Here is a 12,897-nt window from a genome sequence, read left to right on the forward strand (position 1 = left end):
AATCCAGTCCAGTGACACAGAAATAACATGGTCTTCCAGAACTAAATTTGTTCTATTACCTTACTGAAGTAAAGAAATAGCAACAATGCTTGTTTTAAATTTTATTAAGATATTGCAGTAAGAATTTAAATGGCAGCAGTTACATAATTTCTAGGATATAAATCATTTGTGCCTGAGAATTAACTTATTAATTACAGAAGTTAAGTGTAATTATTCTGCCTCTTAAGGTCCCTTATTATTGCTTTTTAACAATAAGACAAATTCTGCCAAAGGTAATTATCATAACAATAATTTCATGCACACTTTTGATCTTGTTAGGAACACAATGTAATCTTCATGAAATGATCTTTTCCATGTTAATCGGTAATTCACACAGCTATCTTTCATGTTTCTTACTCCTCTGAGGAGTGGATTGAAGCTTGGTAATTGGAGAGGCAGTGAATAACAGCAGAGAATGTGTTGCTCTGTTTCAGGGTCCGGTTTTGGCCAAATACTGAAATTCTTGCAAAAGCTGAATTAAATCTCTTCACAGGGATATAAATGTTCCAAATTTTAATAATTGACTTTAAACCTCCTCCATTTTCCCAGTCCCAAACCTCTCAGATGTAAGTAATCCTTATTGAAATGGTATATCACTAGATATTACCAGAGAATTCAGCTTTTTCCATTGTGTTTTCTATTTTTTGAATCAAGGTGTTTTGGATTTATATACTTTCTTGCATCTGGGCATAATTTCATAAAATTGGCAAACGCCCATCTATTTAAAAAAAATCAAATTTTTGATAAAGTACGTCCAGCAAAGCTGGTTTTTATTAGTGGCATGGACTGTGATCTGATTTTATATTCTTTGTAACATAGAAAAGTTTATTAATGACATTGGTATTCCCTCCCTCACAAACAACTCTCTTTCCCTTACATCTGTATTCACGTGAGAAAAAAAATGAACCTAGTCTCTCTGTGAAAGAGACACTGTAAACCAATGGGGGTAGATATCACTGAACCCTTAAGAATAAGTTTATTAAAGTAAATTCTTGTTTATTTGTTATGGCCTCAGAGAAGTATCTCTACAGGTATAAGGCTGTTAATGAAGAAAGATGAAAACTTTCTCATCTGATATATGATATTAGTTGAGCCAAACTTTTAACTCTTTTGCAGACCTCCTGAATAATTATTGAATTGTCTAAAATAAATATTGTATCTATAGTACGATGCATGATCACCTCTGGTAACTTCCCAAAATATTAATCTCTTTTTTACTGAGATCTTTGTCTGCTGTAAATAGATAATAAGGGTAAGGCAGGTTTTAAATTTATGATCCAAATTTGTATAACTAGCAGCCCAAGCCTGTTTAGTGCTTTATGATCTAAATTTGACTGATAGTGTTTGACAGCCATAACAAGCGCTTAAATTTATAAGAAGTATGTTTTTTCTAAAAAGATCTCATGGGATTTTGAGATAAGGGGTTTGATCTATAGTAATTCCTAGGTATTAAAAAAATGTGGATGAAAAACCTGTGTGGCACAGGAGAGGAAGAAGGTCTCTTCAATGTTACTTGCTTTCCGTAGCATAGTAAATGTTATCAGTGTTTACAGATACAATTAACATCTGCTGACCAAGTAGTACAAATTGTTGACAGTCAGTTGATCTTTTTCTATTTTATGTTGTAGTCTTTCTATTCATGCTTTAACAAAATTATCTGAAAATTACACCATTTGGCTGTACTTTAGTTTATTCGGGTACTTAACTTTCTCACATTGCTTACAAAGCATTACAGAATGCTTATTTTGACTCTAGGAGAGTCTAGGAGTATTTAAATCAATTCTGATATGTATTACTCAAAATAGCATTTATGTAAGATGACTTTTGGTCATCGCAACAACATAGTTATATTTCTGTATTCAAGGTTTGATGTATTTTCTCCAACTTTCCAAACTGATTTTCTTATGAGATTTTTGCTCTAGAGTTTTTCACTTGTGCATGATGTTGATCAATACTTTATTCGAAGTACATTTTTATTTGTGGATTTATGCCATTCAGGTGTCTCAGATTATTATAAATTAAGGATCCAGAATTTTGTATTTTGTTACTTAAAAAAACAAAATATGAATTTAAAACTGGAGATTGGCTTTTTTTTTAATAGTTGCTTCTGTAATGTGAAGATATTTTTCATGGTTTTGAATTTCATTTTTCATAATTATCTGTGCAACAATAGGTGACAGCGAGGATGCTGAGTGTTGCACCAAAAATAAGGATCAGTTGTAAAGATTTGACAATATTAAAATTTCACTCCAGTGAGGCTTTTAATGCAATATAGTTTAGGCAGTCATTTTGTTGTATATGCAGACACAATGGGAAACATTAGTTATCTTTTTTCTTAAGGTGTCAACCTTTAAGCAGCACCTTCTAGAAGTGAATTTCATATGTTGCCTGTGTGGTTCTGAAAATATTTTATTATAATAAATATTACAGGATATTTATAGGTTTGATTTTTATGATACCGGAGAGAAATGATTACCTAGAATGTTTGTTTTTTTTAAATGACTGGGATTTTTAAAATTGCTGGAAATTTCTCAAAATTTATTTTTCACCCTCAAAGGAAATGTCTTTGAAATATATATGTCACTTCAATAGCTTTTCCGCTTTCTGATTTATTTCTATTTCACCATGCTACCCTTATTACTGTGGCCAGCAGAGTAGGCTTTCATTGATATGAAAGCCTGAAAAGTCATTTAGACGGTAATTTTTTTGCAACAGTATTGTGATTTTGTAGACAAGTTGTCTTCAAATATATGTGGGTGTAAACTATTATTCAAAGCTCCCAAAATTTAATCTGCTCATGTGATACCCCAAAATAAAATAAATGGCATCAACAGTAAAATGAAACTTGCATGCAGAAAAAGAGAGTAATACAGGATCTGGTAATTCACACAACTTACACTTAGAGCTAAGTTTTCTTTGGCTTTTATTAGATAATGGTTAATTTCAGTGGTAAATTAAATGTCTCTTTCTGAGATGTAGTGTAGCTTACAGCCCCCATCAAGTCAGAAATTGCCCATCCTCCCCTCAAGAATTCTCAAAATCCTTTTTAGAAATAAAAAAGTTTTAGGAAAGCAAATAAATGTATTCAAGGCAAGGGCATAAACATTCCATATTACCTCCCCTTTCACTCCTATGTTTTGAAATCCTTCACTCAGTCTCTCTCTTTGGTGATACTAAGTTATGGGCTGTCATTTGGCTCAGATCTCTGACTGCCCTGGTTAGCAGTCCAGCTCAAGCACACTGATGCCCTTTTCAGTAAGAGTGGAGAGGATGAGGTGATGCACGCCCTTAACTTATCTCAGCAGATAATCAGGATATTGTAGGATGCATATATTGATTCTGCAGTTCAGACTATGAAATGAAAGATTGTTTTCAATACTGTGGAGCACTGCCTTTGAAGGTAAAAGGTATTCTACCAGGGCAGCAAAGTTTTTATTGTGAGAAAGTGTAAATCTGAATACCTTCATTCAGATCACCAGTAGGAGTGGGTTGCATTATGCCAGTGATGCTGTCATGTCTTCCCATTCAAACTGTTTTATAGCAAAATATCAGAAAACTAATCCAAAATGACAAAAAAAAACCCCAAACCCAAACCACCTTACTGAAACAGAGATTTATTTGTAATTTCTTTAAGTGAGACTGGTATTTCATCCCCTTGGCTGAATGATATTTGATTAGCACATAGCACAAGCACCACTGCTTGCGTAGGAAGGAAAATCAGAACTGTGACTGGGTTAAAGGCAGTCTTAAACTTCTGCATTCTTTCTTATGGTTTTAAGAGAAGATTTTAAAATACTAAATAGCTTTCTTGGCTGAGGAAAAGGTGACTGGCTGCCAATCAGTTTAAGATATTCCATGTACATATTCATATTATTAGGAGCACTCCCTGAGCAAGATAAAATATATCCTGAACAGTTATAGGAACTGTAATAATATTCAGTGGCATGGGATTTTCAGTAGATTTAAGGGGAGGAATGGAGGAAAGTTCAGAAGAGATGGATGAAGAATTAGAACATGATTAGCATGCCACACTTGAAGAGTTTAGTGTCTCCTAATAGTAAAATCTGAGCAAATTCTGCATTGTTACCACAGCAAGCATTAGCATAGCTCTGTTGCTCTACGTGGTAAGTAATGTGTCAGGAATAGAGCTGAAATACCGTTACATTTTTAGATTAAAAGAGGATCAATATTTTTCAGCACAAATACATAGAAAATGACAGAGCTCGGTGGAAGAAGCAGAAAAAGAAATCTTGTTCCAACTTAAGAAGGGCAGCCTCTTCTAGAAATAATGGGAAGTGATAATGCTGCACTGACTGCCTTTTATTTTTGAGAGATATTTCAAATGAGGAAAAGTCATTGCTGCATTAAAGAAGAAATTATGAAGGAAGTTGGTGTATACGTGCAGGATGATAAACAGAATAGAAAATGTGTTTGTGTCATCTTTACATATTTTATTCTTGAGAATCAGACTTTTGCTTTAATACATGCTGATATCTGAGAGTCTGACATAATCTCTGAGATATGTACAGTCACTTTACATAGTACACACTAAGGCTACATAAAAAACAGACTTTTTACCGTGGCAAAACTTTTAAGCAAACTTGAAAGCTCTGTCTCAGTGCAACGTGGAATGAGGAAAGCTGTTTGAAATCTGAGAAGTTAATGGGCCAATAGTATTATTTCCTGCCCATCTTTATTTCTGAAGATCTAACACGCTGCTCTTTATCTTTTACCTGTATGGTTTGTTTGTTCCTATAAACACAATACAGACAATTCATATTTTAATGATCAATTTAACATTAATTTAGATACTCAGGATATACTAGTAATTAGAAATTTAAGTAATTATAAATGGAAAGAGGTAAGGCTTAGGAGAACCTCCTATGCTTGATTTGGAGGGAAAAACAATTAAAATAGTTATTAACTGCTTTAAGGACATGTTAATGAAGGAGGACATATTCCACAAAGTTTTCTTCCTTGGCTACAGTTTGAGTGTTTCAATTGTGCTTCAATTTCAATAATATATTTTGAACAATGTGAAAGAACAGGGTCTTTTTCATAATGTTATTCACAGACCTACATAAAAGTCATGTTCCTCTTGCTCCTGAGGTAGTTTTATTGTCTATGTATCATGGTAGCTGAGTCGTCATTTTTAAGGGAAAACTCATAACCCTTTTGTAACTCTACCTTGACACTTAATTAGACTTGTCTGGTCTGATAAGGTTGCAGCAGTAATTATGTTTGCATATCCTTTTTCACATGAAATATTTAGTTATTAGCCGTAGTCAGCTACTTTGGCCTTATGAGAAGATGGAGCCAGCTACCGATTCTAACAGCTATTTCAAATGTCTAATTACCTAATGCATATCTAAGTCAAACCTATATGTGGACATTGGTAAACATTCTTAGACATTTTGAGAAATGTCTTCTGAAATAATTTAGAAATCTAGTCAATTTGTAGATATCTGCCATTGTGCAAATGTAAGCTTGACTCATTCTAATTACAGTTTGCATTTGTCTGTAACTGGATCTTGCCCAATGCTAAATGACAGATTACACAGAATGGATTTACCATAAATACTGAATACTACACATTTCATCAAGTACTGTGCTTCATACAGCATGGAATTATTTCCACGGATCATAGTATGGAACTGTTGACCACAGTGAGTATCTTTAAATTGTATAATCAATATTGATTAAACATAGCAACAGTGACACTAGCTACTCCATGTCAATTAGCCAATTTTTTTGACATCGTAAATTGCCTATGTGTTTCTGGCTTGTTATTTTCACTTGCTTTTTAATGATGTCACAATTCTAGAAATGCTTTTTCTAGAGCAATGTACTTTTGGTCATATTACTGCAACCACTGTTAGTTAAATCTATGAGATGGTGCTCCCAGTTTGCTGTGGTCAGAAGACTGAAACTAGATTTTAAAATATTTTATATACCTTGTCCACTCTTCATGGTTGAAATGATTACTTAGCACAGTATTGTCAAGGGGCAATTGAATTCTTAACATGTGAGTTGTTGTGTACTGTATTTTACTGTATTTTTGTGCATTCTTAGCACACTGGCTCCCCCTGCACGTCTGGGATTCAGATGCAAAATATTTAGAAGAGTCAATGTACATGATTGCATCCTTCCTGGTTGGCATTGCCAAATACTCAGAAGTCAGTTTATTACTTTTTTGAAAGGAAACTGCCATGGAGCTCACCACAGCATCAGCCATTCCTTGCCTGAGTATACAGATAAATGACTTGATTGCATGCAGAGATGACTTAAGTCAAACAATAGATCTGAATGACTCAAGGAAATCTTAATCAATGTTTCTGACATGCATCTCCATTTTGTATTTCGAGAGAACATAACATCTTTATTGATCTTCAGGTTTGTTTAGTGTTCTTTACGTTAACGTGCAAGTAAAAGAAGTAGCATACAGGGTGTAAACTCTACAGTGTATTCATGTAACATATTTTGTACTGTAGCCCTGTTTCTGGTTGCACTTTTAGCTGTGTTTGCTAACAAACAGAAGAACCAGGATGGGTGTTTCTAGGTCTTCATTCTACTAGTTAGCAACTTTCTGCAGCGAGAGGAAGAAAACCTGTGTTTGGAATGGGATGTGTGGTGTGCCCTGAGCACAGAGTTTTAAGAGAGTTGGCACCCAGCCATCTTGATTTATGTAGTATCAGCTGTTAGACAAATTTATGTGATACAGAGACAAACATTAATCATGGTTTAAGTGGATTGATTTACCTATATGAGGCAGAGAAAGAACATCTTCTTCCATGCAACACAGGTATCTTAGTATTCCAGATGTGCTGTGAAGAACTGACTTTCTCTTTTTAGGAAACTAGTGAAAGATACCTTAAAAGACAAGCGTATCGTCTATAGTACAGATTCAAATCTAAAGCTCCAGTAACTCAGTAAATAAAGGGTTAATATAACCATTGTTTGCTAGCAACTTCTGAGCAGCAGTGCTGTGCAAAGGGGAGAGCCAGAATGCAAACTTACTTTGTCATTAATTTCTTCATATTAGAAGGTTTATTCTTTGAACATGTCTGGCTTATGAGACATAGAATCATTAGAGACGTTTTTAAAATTCAGTGTTCTGAGAAGCTCTAAAACTAAAATAATGAACTAAAAAATGAAATTTCACGATAGAAAGTTAGAGCCTGATAAAACATTATTTTCAAAGTTTTCAAAAATGCTATTATTTGTTTTTCATTTTCTCACATTTATTTGTACCTTCTTACATTATTTTTATAAATAAATTCTGATTGGCCTGTTTCTGCATAGTTCATATGGATTTTAAGATTTTTTTAAAGCTGACCTTTAAGTGATCTGTCTTGTTTTAGTTATGATATTCTTTAAATAAAAATTTTAATACAAATGCTTGTATTTTATTATTATTATTTATTTTTATTATTATTTATTTATTATTATTTATTATTAATACTTATTTTGCAGCCTGCTGTAGGTGACCCTGCTTCGGCAGGAGGGTTGGACTAGATGACCCACAGAGGTCCCTTCCAACCCCTACCATTCTGTGATTCTGTGATTCTGTGATATTTGTTAAAAGTAACCACAAATCTGAGCAGACTTAACTAAGCCAGATTTGGATTTTTTGTTAATACTCATAGAAACAAGATATATGTTAAAAAAACCAAACAAATCACCTAGCAAAAAAACAGATGCTTGAAACTTGTAAGGCTGAAACACAACTGCAATCAAACAGAGACTGTAGGTTCATAATTTCTATAGACAAAACTAGTGGTTGGCTGACAAAGATGAAACATTATATATGACTTTTCTGTAATCTAGGATGGTTTCAGAAAACAGAAACATAAACTTGTTTGTATTGCTCTTTGTTTACTCACTACCTGCTAACTTGAATTCCTCTTCATTTTTAAACTCTATCTTCCAGCAAAGTTTTTCTAAAAAACAAAATCATACTCTTGTTAGTGCTTATGTCAATTGAGACATGAAAAGTATGCAAAGATTTTTTGACTAAAAAGTAAACAAATGATATGCTTTTTTGTCATAATATTCCTCAAATATTTGAGAAACTGAGAAGAACAATTTCACATGGCTTAATTTTGTAGACAACATTCAAAAGAGAGGCTGCAAGTTCTCAGGTCTTTCAAACACTTTTGAAATCCTGGAGTGATTCCTAAACACTTTAGAAAATACACAATATAAATTTAGCAGAAGAGCCAGGGTAAAACAAAGTATGAGCCAAAAACTCCCTTAAAGTTTATAATCTGGAAATTTGGATGGCATCTAAAGATGTTTAAGAGCACATCATTAGAGCAGTGCAAACAGAGGGCTTGAGTGGTGAGTTAGTTGGATCAAATCAAATGACCTTACTGAAGCTTCTTTGGTGCAAAAACACTAAGATCCTCTTTTAACTGTATTACTGTAAGCATGTGCCAGCTTGATGCAAAAGCAAGTAGCACATAAATCTAGGTAAGCTAGTGCTGTTTAGTTCTTCAGTTTCCAAATCCTCTATTAATATTTGTATCCTGCATCCACAGGACTTCTCTGAATAGTACATATTAAATGAGGATTATTTAAGGTTTGAAAACTGCAAGAAATTGCTAAGAGATATTTTACATTGGCAAAAAATGGTCATCAACATTAAAGAATATCTCAAAACTAGTCAATTAACAAGTCAATAGGAAAAATCAGTTTTCTAAAGCAAAAACTTAAAAAGTTCCACCCTCCCTGCCCCAGCTATTTCTTTTCATTTGTTCATCAAAAGAACGGTTGACTATACAATAATTCATACCAAATATATTTTTTCTCAGTAATGAAATGTCTTTTAGTGGAAAATAATTTTTAAAATTTGAAGCAGATCTTGGATTTAGAGATATGTTTTTGAATTATGTTAGTATTACCTGACTTTAAACATTGTTTAGCTGTTGATGCAGGAGCCCAAACTAGGCCTTCAGAGAGCTGGCTATGCATTGAGGTGGTGCATAAGGCTACTGACATGCATAGCAGCTTTGGGGAGCAGGAAGGATCTGGAGGAGAGTAGGCTGACTGTGGCCAGAGCAGCCTTTGTCCTGACATGACGGGTAAAGAAGTTGTGGGTAGGCAGCTCTGGCTGTTGCACCAAAGTGGTCTGGAGGAGGGAAAGTTGTAATGCAGGCATTAAGAGTAGTCATGGCAGCTGGAACATAATCTAAAATAGTCAGAGTAGATCAAAGCGTCCTTGAAAAGTTTACCTGCATTCCATAAAAGGTTTCTTACTTATACATATCACAGAGTTAGAAGGCTGATTATCTGCTTTATTTTTTATTTAGGTTTTAGTTGCCTTCCTACATACAATGTTGAGAAAAAAAGTATATATTAACTGAATACAACTGGTAAATGGGGGACACAGAGACCTCTCGTGTCCTGTTTCTGGTGTGCTCCATCTTCGCTTGTGAAAAAGGATATCCATTAAAAAGGAGAGGTGACAGTTGTATTTGCTGTTACAGATAGCTAGATAGATGCTTAGTAATAAAGAATGATAAACAGCTGCAGCACTGTGTGAAATTACTTCCTGCTCACCCAGACCAGCAGACAATGAAGAGGCATAGATGAAGTCCTCTTCAGCTGCAGATGTCATACAGGTCTGAGGAACAGAGCTGCAGTAGTTTAAAATAACTGCCCCCACTGTGCATTATTTCTAGAACCATACAATTTCTGGGAAGAATAGCACTGACCCAGATTTCTGAATAATGATGTAAGACACTTTAGTTATACAGTTTGCAATTTTAATTACGAAACTGGTTTTCTTATTTGGATTGTATGTTTCATTAAAGTAGGAAATGGTCAGTTAATACAAGTGTCTCAAGAAGCTTGAGCCTAGAGCTAGTTCTTAACAAAGCAGTATCTTTTAATTATAACAGACAAGGGATCTACATTTTTCCCTAAGATTAGCTGTAAACATTAGATTTTGGGAAAGTTTTAAAATGAATTTCGATATTTATTTGGACTCATGTGACGATGCACACACTCATATAAATATGTCATCTGGCCATATGACTATACTGCGGCAAAGGAAGTTCACTCAGGTAGGCAGAGCAGTTTCCTATTTTGCTTTCACAGCAATTTAACTCCACAGGCTAAAATTTAAATAAATGGATGTGAGCCACCTGGGTAGCCAGGTGTAGTATCTACTAAGTGGCAATGAAGCTGCTTGATTTGAAGTAAGAGGAGCAAAAGGCAAAAGAAAAGCAAAGAACAAAATTTGAAGGCACAGTAGAACAGTTTCTAGTTACTCCTGTGTTTTCTTGACGCTTGTTCCTTCAGGATAGCTGAAGCAATTCAGTTTCATTGTTTCCCAAGTATCTCATGAATATTTCAGTTCCAAATGGTTGAATGTTGTTTTTATTAGTCCATTTAGATTGCAGCACAAATATATTTTCCTGCATGTGGCTGAGATTTGGAATTAGGGAATATTTGTGGCATGAGGCAATAAACAAAAAGAAATGCGTAGTGTACTGTTCAATACAGTTGTAACAATTGAGTGCTTTTTACAGTTTGCGCTCTCAGTGCTTCACAGACCTGAGGCTTGACCTAGCATACCTTTTATTTTATATTTTAATATTAGTTTCTTGCCAATAGCACTGCCTACTTCCCTCACCCTGAAAAGTCATCAGACTGTGAGAGAAAGACAATCCTTACACTCCATTTCTTTTTACTTTCCAGTGCAGTTTTCTTGTTTCCTTTGTCAGCTGTCCTCAATGTACCAGTGGACATCCTTGAAAAGAGCAGTTCTGCTGACCCATCAGCAAGAAACATTTGTAAAGCATGTTCCTCATGTATGAGTTTCATTACTTTTTTTATAATTGATAGTGTACGCAACAGTGGGGTAGTTCTCTGTGGACAGATCGGCACACAGATCAGATCCCTATCCCAAAGAGACAACAACTCTTACTGAACTCTATGATAATGCACTTCAGGAGAACTAATTTTGGCCTCTTCAAAGGACCTGCTTAGAGGAATCCCATGGGTTAGGGCTCTAGAAGGTATGGGGGTCCAAGAGAGCTGGTCGCTATTTAAGCATCACTTCCTCCATGCTCAGGATTGGTGCATCCTTATGAGTAAGAAATCAAGCAAAGGAGGCAGGAGACCTGCATGGATGATCAAGGAGTTTGTAGCAAATCTCAAACGGAAGAGAAAGATCTATGGAATGTGGAAAGAGGGACAGGCCACTTGGAAGGAATACAGGAACTTTGTCAAAGCACACAGAGAAGCAACAAGGAAAGCCAAGGCCCACCTGGAATTAAACCTGGCAAGGGATGTCAAAGACAACAAGAAGGGCTTCTTCAAGTACGTCATTAGTGGACAGAAGACTAGGGAAAATGTGGGGCGGCTGCTGAACAAGGTGGATGCCCTGCTGACGGAGCATACAGAGAAGGTGGAGTTATTGAATACCTTCTTCGCCTCAGTCTTCACTGCTAAGGCTTGCCCTCAGGCATCCCAGTCCCTGGATATAAGAGAGGAAACCTGGAGAAAGGAAGACCTTCCCATGGTTGAGCAGGATATGTGAGAGATCATTTAAGCAAACTGGACACCCACAAATCCATGGCCCCCGATGGAATGCACCCACAAGTGCTGAGGGAGATGGCAGGTGTCATTGCTGAGTCACTCTCCATCATCTTCGAAAGGTCCTGAGAACAGAAGTGTCTGAGGACTGGAGCAAAGCCAGTGTCACTCCAGTCTTCAAAAAGGGCAAGAAGGAGGATTCAGGGAGCTACAGGACGGTCAGCCTCACCTCTGTCCCTGGAAAGGTAATGGAGAAATTCATTCTGGATGTCATCTCTAAGCAAGGGAAGGAAGAGAAAGTTATCAGGAATAGTCAACATGGATTCACCAAGGGCAAGTCATGCTTGACCAGTCTGATAGCCTTCTGTGATGGCATGACTGGCTGGGTAGATGAGGGGAGAGCAGTGAATGTTGTCTACCTTGATGTCAGCAATGCTTTTGACACTGTCTCTCATAACATCCTCATAGGGAAGCTCAGGAAGTGCAGGCTAGATGAGTGGTCGGTGAGGTGGATTGAGAACTGGGTGAATGGCAGAGCTCAGTGGGTTGTGCAGAGTCTAGTTGGAGGACTGTAGCTAGTGGTATTCCCTTGGGGTCAGTACTCGGCCCAGTCTTGTTCAACGTATTCATCAATGATGTGGATGAAGGGGCGGAGCGTACCCTCAGCAAGTTTGCTGATGACACCAAACTGGGGGGAGTGGCAGATACACTGGAAGGCTGTGCTGCCATTCATCAAGACCTGGACAGGTTGGAGAGTTGAGCACAGAGGAACCTGATGAAGTTAAACAAGGGCAAGTGCAGGGTCCTTCAGCTGGGGAGGAATAACCCCATGCACCAGTACAGGCTCGGGGCTGACTTGCTGGAGAGCAGCTCTGCGGAGAGGGACCTGGATGTGCTGGTGGATGACAAGTTAACTTTGAGTGTGGTCTGGTTACCAAGAAAGCCAGTGGTATCCTGGGATGCATTAAGAAGAATGTGGCCAGCAGCTCCAAAGAGGTTCTCCTCCTCCTCTACTCTGCCCTAGTGAGGATGCATCTGGAGTACTGCATCCAGTTCTGAGCTCCCCAGTTCAAGAAAGACGAGGAACTACTGGAGAGGGTCCAGTGGAGGGCTACGAAGATGATAAGCGGACTGGAGCATCTCTCCTATGAGGAAAGACTGAGGGAGCTGGGCTTGTTCAGCCTGAAGAAGAGAAGGCTGAGAGGGGATCTTATAAATGTTTACAAATATCTTAAGGGTGGGTGTCAGGAGGATGGGGCCAAACTCTTTTCAGTGGTGACCAACGACAGGACAAGGGGCAATGGGCACAAACTG

Source organism: Opisthocomus hoazin, chromosome 5 (genome assembly GCF_030867145.1).
Source record: "Opisthocomus hoazin isolate bOpiHoa1 chromosome 5, bOpiHoa1.hap1, whole genome shotgun sequence".
In the NCBI taxonomy this organism is placed as follows: domain Eukaryota; kingdom Metazoa; phylum Chordata; class Aves; order Opisthocomiformes; family Opisthocomidae; genus Opisthocomus; species Opisthocomus hoazin.